We start from the raw sequence: 7,576 nt of genomic DNA on the forward strand, positions 1-7,576 counted from the left end.
TCATTGAGAATATAAAGCATTACACATGGTGCTCAAAAGTCTGTCAGAATGTTTTAGTTTTCCTTTTGTAAGCTACGAATCCGCACCGCTTGATGGACTGTCGGAGCATTACAGCTATCGTAGCCAGCTGTGCTTCAACAGACGGGTATTATTATGGTGTGTATACAAGGAATGGCACCTCGTAGGAGACATATTTTCTGGTGTTTTGTTTCAAACTATTATGCAAACGAAGCTTGTCTTATCTATTTGTACCTGCTGATGTATATGTGGGATCTGTATAATTCCCGAAAATTTGCTTGCATCTGCCATTGCAGTAAGCGCCAACACCGTAGTTAATAAGCTTCTTCTTTTTGTCTATTATCCGCTGTTGCCATTTTTAATACAAAGTAGCATGCAGTTCTACCATAGATCAGTAGACTGGCTATGGAAGCGCTAACAACTACAACACCAGATGATGGGTAGAGGTGCTGTCAAAGTGGAGCCATATGAATAGGACTTGCCCACCAAATGGTGCATCCTGTAGTGATGGTCACAAAGCGGCTTGACATGTGCTTCTTCCTACTCCTTTTTGGACATGTAATGAGAAATGAAAATGTGTAATATGAGATATAACATGCTGACTCTGTATGCATGTTTGAAATAAACAGACACATCACATCTAATCACGGTCTGTAAAACATAATCTATGCAAAATGCTGACAAAAAAAAACACCATTACATGTTACGTAGACCACAATTATTCACTGTAATTTTACAGGCCAAGTGCATTTTAAATACATTAAGTCAGAATTCTTCCGTTGTATTTTCCTGTCTTTGCATGGTGCGATTGTATGTGAGCGATATGTATTTTATATTGCACATTTTTTTGTAGCTGTATGTAGAAATGGTGCCACTGGAGTGGCAGCTGGCTGCATCGGCTCTGTGCTCTTTTATTGTATTTTATGAACTTTGTTTTCTTTGATGTTTCTCTTATGTTTTCCTGTGTTTATTTACCTTACTTTTTGATGAATTGTTGTATCTGTCAGCTGGAGGTGTGTCTTAATGAAATCAAACAATGGATGTCCACTAACTTTTTGCAACTCAACGCAAAGAAAACGGAAATTCTGATTATCGGTCCTGCTAGACACCGACATCTATTCAATAATACCACCTTAAAATTTGACAACCAAACAATCACACAAGGCGACTCGGTAAAGAATCTGGGTATTATCTTCGACCCAACTCTCTCGTTTGAGTCACACATTAAGAGTGTAACTAAAACGGCCTTCTTTCATCTCCGTAATATCGCTAAAATTCGTTCCATTTTGTCCATGAGCGACGCTGAGATCATTATTCACGCGTTTCTTAAGTCTCGTCTCTATTACTGTAACATATTTTCGAGTGTCCCTATGTCTAGCATTAAATGATTACAGTTGGTACAAAATGCAGCTCGTAGACTTTTGACAAGAACAAGAAAGTTTCATCATATTACGCCTATACTGGCTCACCTGCACTGTCTTCCTGTGCACTTTAGGGTTTTACTACTTACGTATAAAATACTACATGGCCTAGCTCTAGCCTATCTTGCCGATTGTATTGTATCATATGACCCGGCGAGCTTCATGATGGAAGAGGGGTTAGTGCGTCTGCCTCACAATACGAAGGTCCTGAGTAGTCAGGGTTCAATCCCGGGCTTGGGATCTTTCTGTGTGGAGTTTGCATGTCCTCCCCGTGAATGTGTGGGTTCCCTCCGGGTACTCCGGCTTCCTCCCACTTCCAAAGACATGCACCTGGGGATAGGTTTATTGGCGACACTAAATTGTCCCTAGTGTGTGAATGTGAGTGTGAATGTTGTCTGTCTATCTGTGTTGGCCCTGCGATGAGTTGGCGACTTGTCCAGGGTGTACGCTGTCTTCTGCCCGATTGTAGCTGAGATAGGCACTAGCGCCCCCCGCGACCCCAAAGGGAATAAGCGGTAGAAAATGGATGGATGGATATGACCCGACAAAAAATCTGCTTTCGAAGAACTCCGGCTTATTAGTGATTCCCAGAGCCCAAAAAAAAGTCTGCGGGCTATAGAGCGTTTTCTATTCAGGCTCCAGTACTCTGGAATGCCTTTCCGGTAACAGTTAGAGATGCTACCTCAGTAGAAGCATTTAACTCATTTGTATACTCTAGCCTTTAAATAGACCCCCTTTTTAGACCAGTTGATCTGCCGTTTTTTTTCTTTTCTCCTCTTTCCCCCTCTCCCTTGTGGGGTGAGGAGGGCCACCGGACACACAGGTCGGGTGGCCATGGATTAAGTGCTGACTGTCCAGAGTCGGAACCCGGGGTGGACCGCTCGCCTTTGCATCGGTTGAGGACATCTCTGCGGTGCTGACCCGTCTCCGCTTGGGATGGTCTCCTGCTGACCCCACTATGGTCTGGACTCTCACAATTATGTTGGGCCACTATGGACTGGACTTTCACAATATTATGTTGGACCCACTTGACGTCCATTGCTTTCGGTCTCCAATAGAGGGGGTGGGTTGCCCACATATGCAGTCCTCTCGAAGGTTTCTCATAGTCATTCACATCGACGTCCCACTGGGGTGAGTTTTTCTTTGCCCTTCTGTGGGCTCTGTACCGCGGATGTCGTTGTTGTCACGATTTACCAAGCTGGCGGAACCAAAAGCAGACAAGAGAGGCGAATTCTAAGTCCAAAATGGTTTAATTTAGGCAAACCAGGAATAGGAAAAGGCATCGTCGGCTGGGGTAGAGGTGTTTGGCAGGCAGGCAGGCTTAGAGGAGGTAGGCACTGGAGGCAGAGGAAAACAATGGTGAGTCGAGGAACGAGATCCATTCATCTATTTTCTACCGCTTATTCCCTTTTGGAACGAGATACCAGGAGCGAAAGGCACAAACAAAAGATCAACAAGATCATCAAAGTACGAGAACTGGCCAGAAGCGTTACCACTTGGAGAGTTGTGAAACGATGTGGCAGCGTCGTGTGAGGAGACCAGGGCTTTTGTGGAGTGGAGGTGATTAGCTAACGGCTGGCAGGTGAGTGAGCTGATCAGCGCCAGGTGTGCCAGACTGGGAAGCCACGAACCCAAACTCCGCCCACACATGACCACACCCAGACAGTCAAAACAGACACACAAAACACTGCAGGGACTGTGACAGTTGTGGCGTGTGCAGCCCTTTGAGACACTTATGATTTAGGGCTATATAAATAAACATTGATTGATTGATAATCTGTATTGCAATCACACAATTTCCCCTTTGTGGGATATAAATAAAATCTATCTCAGGGTTCTGCAACCCGCGCGGCTCTGAAGTCACATGTGGCTCTTCTGCCTCCTAATTGTTTTAACCCCCGAGTGAGAGAAAATAGCATATTTAAAAAATGTTTGATATTTTCCGACTGTCTTTGAGGCCATAAATGTGCACAGACTGAGTCCTGAGTCGCAAAGAAGGCATGACTGGAAGCCTGTGTGTTCAGTTCAGCTTTTCGAGTGTGCAACCCCCAGGGCAGGGGTGTCAAACTCAAATACAGAGTGGGCCAAAATCTAAAACCAAACAAAGCCGCGGGCCGAGGTTGAACAAATTAACCTTTTAATAGGGACCCAAACAAGTTTTGCATTGAATATTGAACAAGAAAGGCTTATATAACTTTATAGTGACATGCGAAATCGACTTTCAAATAATAATAATAATTAAAAAATATCAATGGCATATCAAATAAAATTTAAATAAAAAATTAATGCCTCTTTTCGGCGGTGGGGTTGAGGTGGACGGGGTTTGGTGATAGCGAGGGTGTATATTGTAGCGTCCCGGAAGAGTTAGTGCTGCAAGGTGTTCTGGGTATTTGTTCTGTTGTATTTATTATGTGTTGCGGTGCGGATGTTCTCCCGAAATGTGTCATTCTTATTTGGTGTGGGTTCACACTGCGGTGCATATTTGTAACAGTGTTAAAGTTGTTTTTACGGCAACCCTTAGTGTGACCTGTATGGCTGTTGACCAAGTATGGCTTGCATTCACTTGTGTGTGTGTATAAGCCGCATATATTATGTGACTGGGCCGGCACGCTGTTTGTATAGAGGAAAAGCGGACGGGGAGACAGGTTGTAGAGAACCCCAAAGGCAGTGCCTTTAAAGCCCACCCCAAATATTGTTGTCCGGGAAGAAATTTTGGAGGGGCACTGAACTTCGGGAGTCTCCTGGGAAAATCGAGAGGGTTGGCAAGTAAGAGTGTTAGCGGTGAATGCGGTGTTCCAGCGGTGGGCCAGCTCTACTGTTAATTTGATATTGCCTCAAGGGCCAAGTGAAATTACACAGCGGGCCAAATGTGGCCCGCAGGCCAGAGTTTGACACCCATGCCCTAGGGGAACCATGAATACTTGCAAAAAAGAAAGGAGGAAAGAATAAAAAAATCAAATGGATGGATGGGTTTTCCTGTAAAATAAAAAAAAAAAGAAAACTTTTAAAAGTTAATAAGCCGTGTTACATTTTGCAGCTCTATACTTTTTTTTTTTTTATAGTGGAAGAGACAGCAAAATGTCTCTTGGAAGTACATGTTGCAGACCTCTTGTATATCATATCTTATCCTATCCTATCCTGAAGTTGTTGTCATGTGTGTCATCCACCAGTGTCCACCCTTCTGTGACACAGAACATGAGCAGCAAATGAAAACACACAATTTGCTGTCAGCTTTATTCCTACAGATATTTTAGCACACCAAAAAAATGTGTTGCCTTACAGAAAGAAAAACGCCATGGATTAGATACCATCTGTACACCACATGATTACTGACCTTTCACAGCCAAAACCAAGTCTGCATAAGTCTATTAATTCGCGGAGAACATAATCTTCCAAGGGCCTGACAGTGCTTTCGTGGGTGTGAATTTGCATATTTAAATTGTTTTCTAAAGTGGTAAAATAATATAATTGGTAGCTAAATCCTTAGTAATCCAACATTGTATGCAAAGAAAGTATACATCATGAAATATATACGTGCTAAGTCATGTCACTGTAAACTTTTTGGAGGTAAAATTTTACTCATACACTTGATAGCCAAACTATTTCACTGTATTTCACTTGCTCATTTCCTTACTTTTGCCCAACAAAAGTACAAGCAAACAATTACTTTGAACATACTATCTATTGTCTGAAACACATTTCAATTACATTCACATTTGTAAAAATATCAGTTATTTTCTTTTACTAAGCAAGCATCATTTCTACATAGCAGCTAGCACAGCTGAGTTTTTGTAGCAATCAGTCATTCATAATCTCAGATTCTTATTGCCTAATTAAAATTATATACAGTATATATTGCACTTAGCAATAAATAGTTCTAAATGATATGGATGATCATAAATATGTGTTGAATTTTGGACTGAAAAAGCTTTTATAAGTGTGGTAACTGAGGAGACCAACTTTTTAAGCTTTTCCGGTTGAATTATTTCCCATTCTTGCTCGATGTTCAGTTTAAAGGCCTACTGAAACCCACTACTACCGACCACGCAGTCTGATAGTTTATATATCAATGATGAAATCTTAACATTGCAACACATGGCAATACGACCGGTTTAGTTGACTAAATTGCAATTTTTAATTTCGCGCAGAAGTATCATGCTAAAACGTCGCGGTATGATGACGCGTGCGCATGACGTCACGCATTGTAGAGGACATTTTGGTCCAGCACCGTTCACAGCTATAAGTAGTCTCTTTTCATCGCATAATTCCACAGTATTATGGACATCTGTGTTGCTGAATATTTTGCAATTTGTTCAATTAATAATGGAGACGTCAAAGAAAAAAGATGTAGGTGGGAAGCGGTGTATTGCGGCCGCCTTTAGCAACACAGCCGGTGATTCCTTGTTTACATTCCCGAAAGATGATGGTGAAGCTTTACTATGGAACAGAGCGGTCAAGTGAACATGGTTCCCTACCACATGTCAACTGGCAAGTTTCGGTGAGAAAATGGTGGTAATAAGTCGGCTCTTACCGTAGACATGAGCGGAGAGCTTGCGTCATTCCTCCTGCACCTGTCAAAGAGGCAGCTGCGGACTCTCTTGCCTCCTCCCACCGGCCACCCCCGACCGTCGGATGTTTCCACCGTGGAGGAAGCATCGGCTGCCTTCGCCTTGTCGAGAAACTTGGCTTCCCTTGGAGACACTGGCGGTCACCACACCCGTGGCCACACCCCTTCGACTTTAAGGTTGTACAGGTACGACCATACAATCTCACTAAAACACTAGTAACACAATAAGCAGATAAGGGTTTTTCCAGAATTATCCTAGTAAATTTGTCTAATAACATCTGAATCGCTCTGCCGTTATTTATTTGTTTTCTAGTCCTTCACTTTCACTTTCCTCATCCACGAATCTCCCATCCTCGGTCAAATTAATGGGGAAATCGTCGCTTTCTCGGTTCGAATCGCTCTCGCTGCTGGTGGCCGTGATTGTAAACAATGTGCGGATGTGAGGAGCTCCACAACCCGTGACGTCATCGTCTGCTACTTGCAAGGCTTTTTTATTAGCGACCAAAAGTTGCGAACTTTATCGTTGATGTTCTCTACTAAATCCTTTCAGCAAAATTATGGCAATATCGCAAAATGATCAAGTATGACACATAAAATGGACCTGCTATCCCCGTTTAAATAAGAAAATCTCATCTCAGTAGGCCTTTAAGTTGTTCAACGGCGTCTCCATTGTGGTATTTTAGGCTTATATTGCGCCACACATTTTCATTGGGAAAACAGGTCTGGACTACAGGCAGGCCAGTCTAGTACCCGCACTCTTCTGTTGTAACATGTGCATAATGTGGCTTGGCATTGTCTTGCTGAAATAAGCAGGGGTGTCCATGAAAAAGACGTTGCTTGGATGGCCACATATGTTGCTCCAAAATCTGTATGTACCTTTCAGCATTAAAGGTGCCTTTACAAATGTGTAAGTTACCCACCATGCCTTGGGCACTAATAGACACCCATAACATCACATATGCTGGCTTTTGAACTTTCCTCTTTAATCCGGAGGAAACAACATCCACAGTTTCCAACAACAATTTGAAATGTAGACTGCTCAGACCGAACAACACTTTTCCACTTTGCATCAGTCCATCTTAAATGACCTTTTATAAGTATGCCAGACACTAAAAGGAACAGCTTTACCATAAAGGGGTTTGTCAACGCCAAGTTATATTTTTTCCTAAATGCACATTTAATGGAGATATTGTCAGTAAAATCTTATTACCATTATTTTGTGCTGCTGGTTTCTGAATGTGAGCCTGAACTAAATGTTGCAATCTATCCAGTTTTACATTAGTGACAGAGATTAGTGTGTTTCCTTCATTTAAATATAAGACATTTTCAGAATGTTCCCTTTTTTTTGGAAAATCTGAATAGGATAGTCATCTGGACCGCTGGAATAATTATTTGGGTATCTGTTCTCAATATGAACAGTAACTGCGACGGGAATGCTGTGGCGAACCACAACTATGAATGGAGTGAAGCTACACATAAACACAGTTGTCTTGTGTGATTCCACTTTTCTTACGTTTGAAATAAAACAACTTGTACAGTGGCTAATATACACAGACTATCCCCAGACCGA

The sequence above is a fragment of the Nerophis ophidion genome, linkage group LG03 (assembly GCF_033978795.1).
Source record: "Nerophis ophidion isolate RoL-2023_Sa linkage group LG03, RoL_Noph_v1.0, whole genome shotgun sequence".
Taxonomy (NCBI): domain Eukaryota; kingdom Metazoa; phylum Chordata; class Actinopteri; order Syngnathiformes; family Syngnathidae; genus Nerophis; species Nerophis ophidion.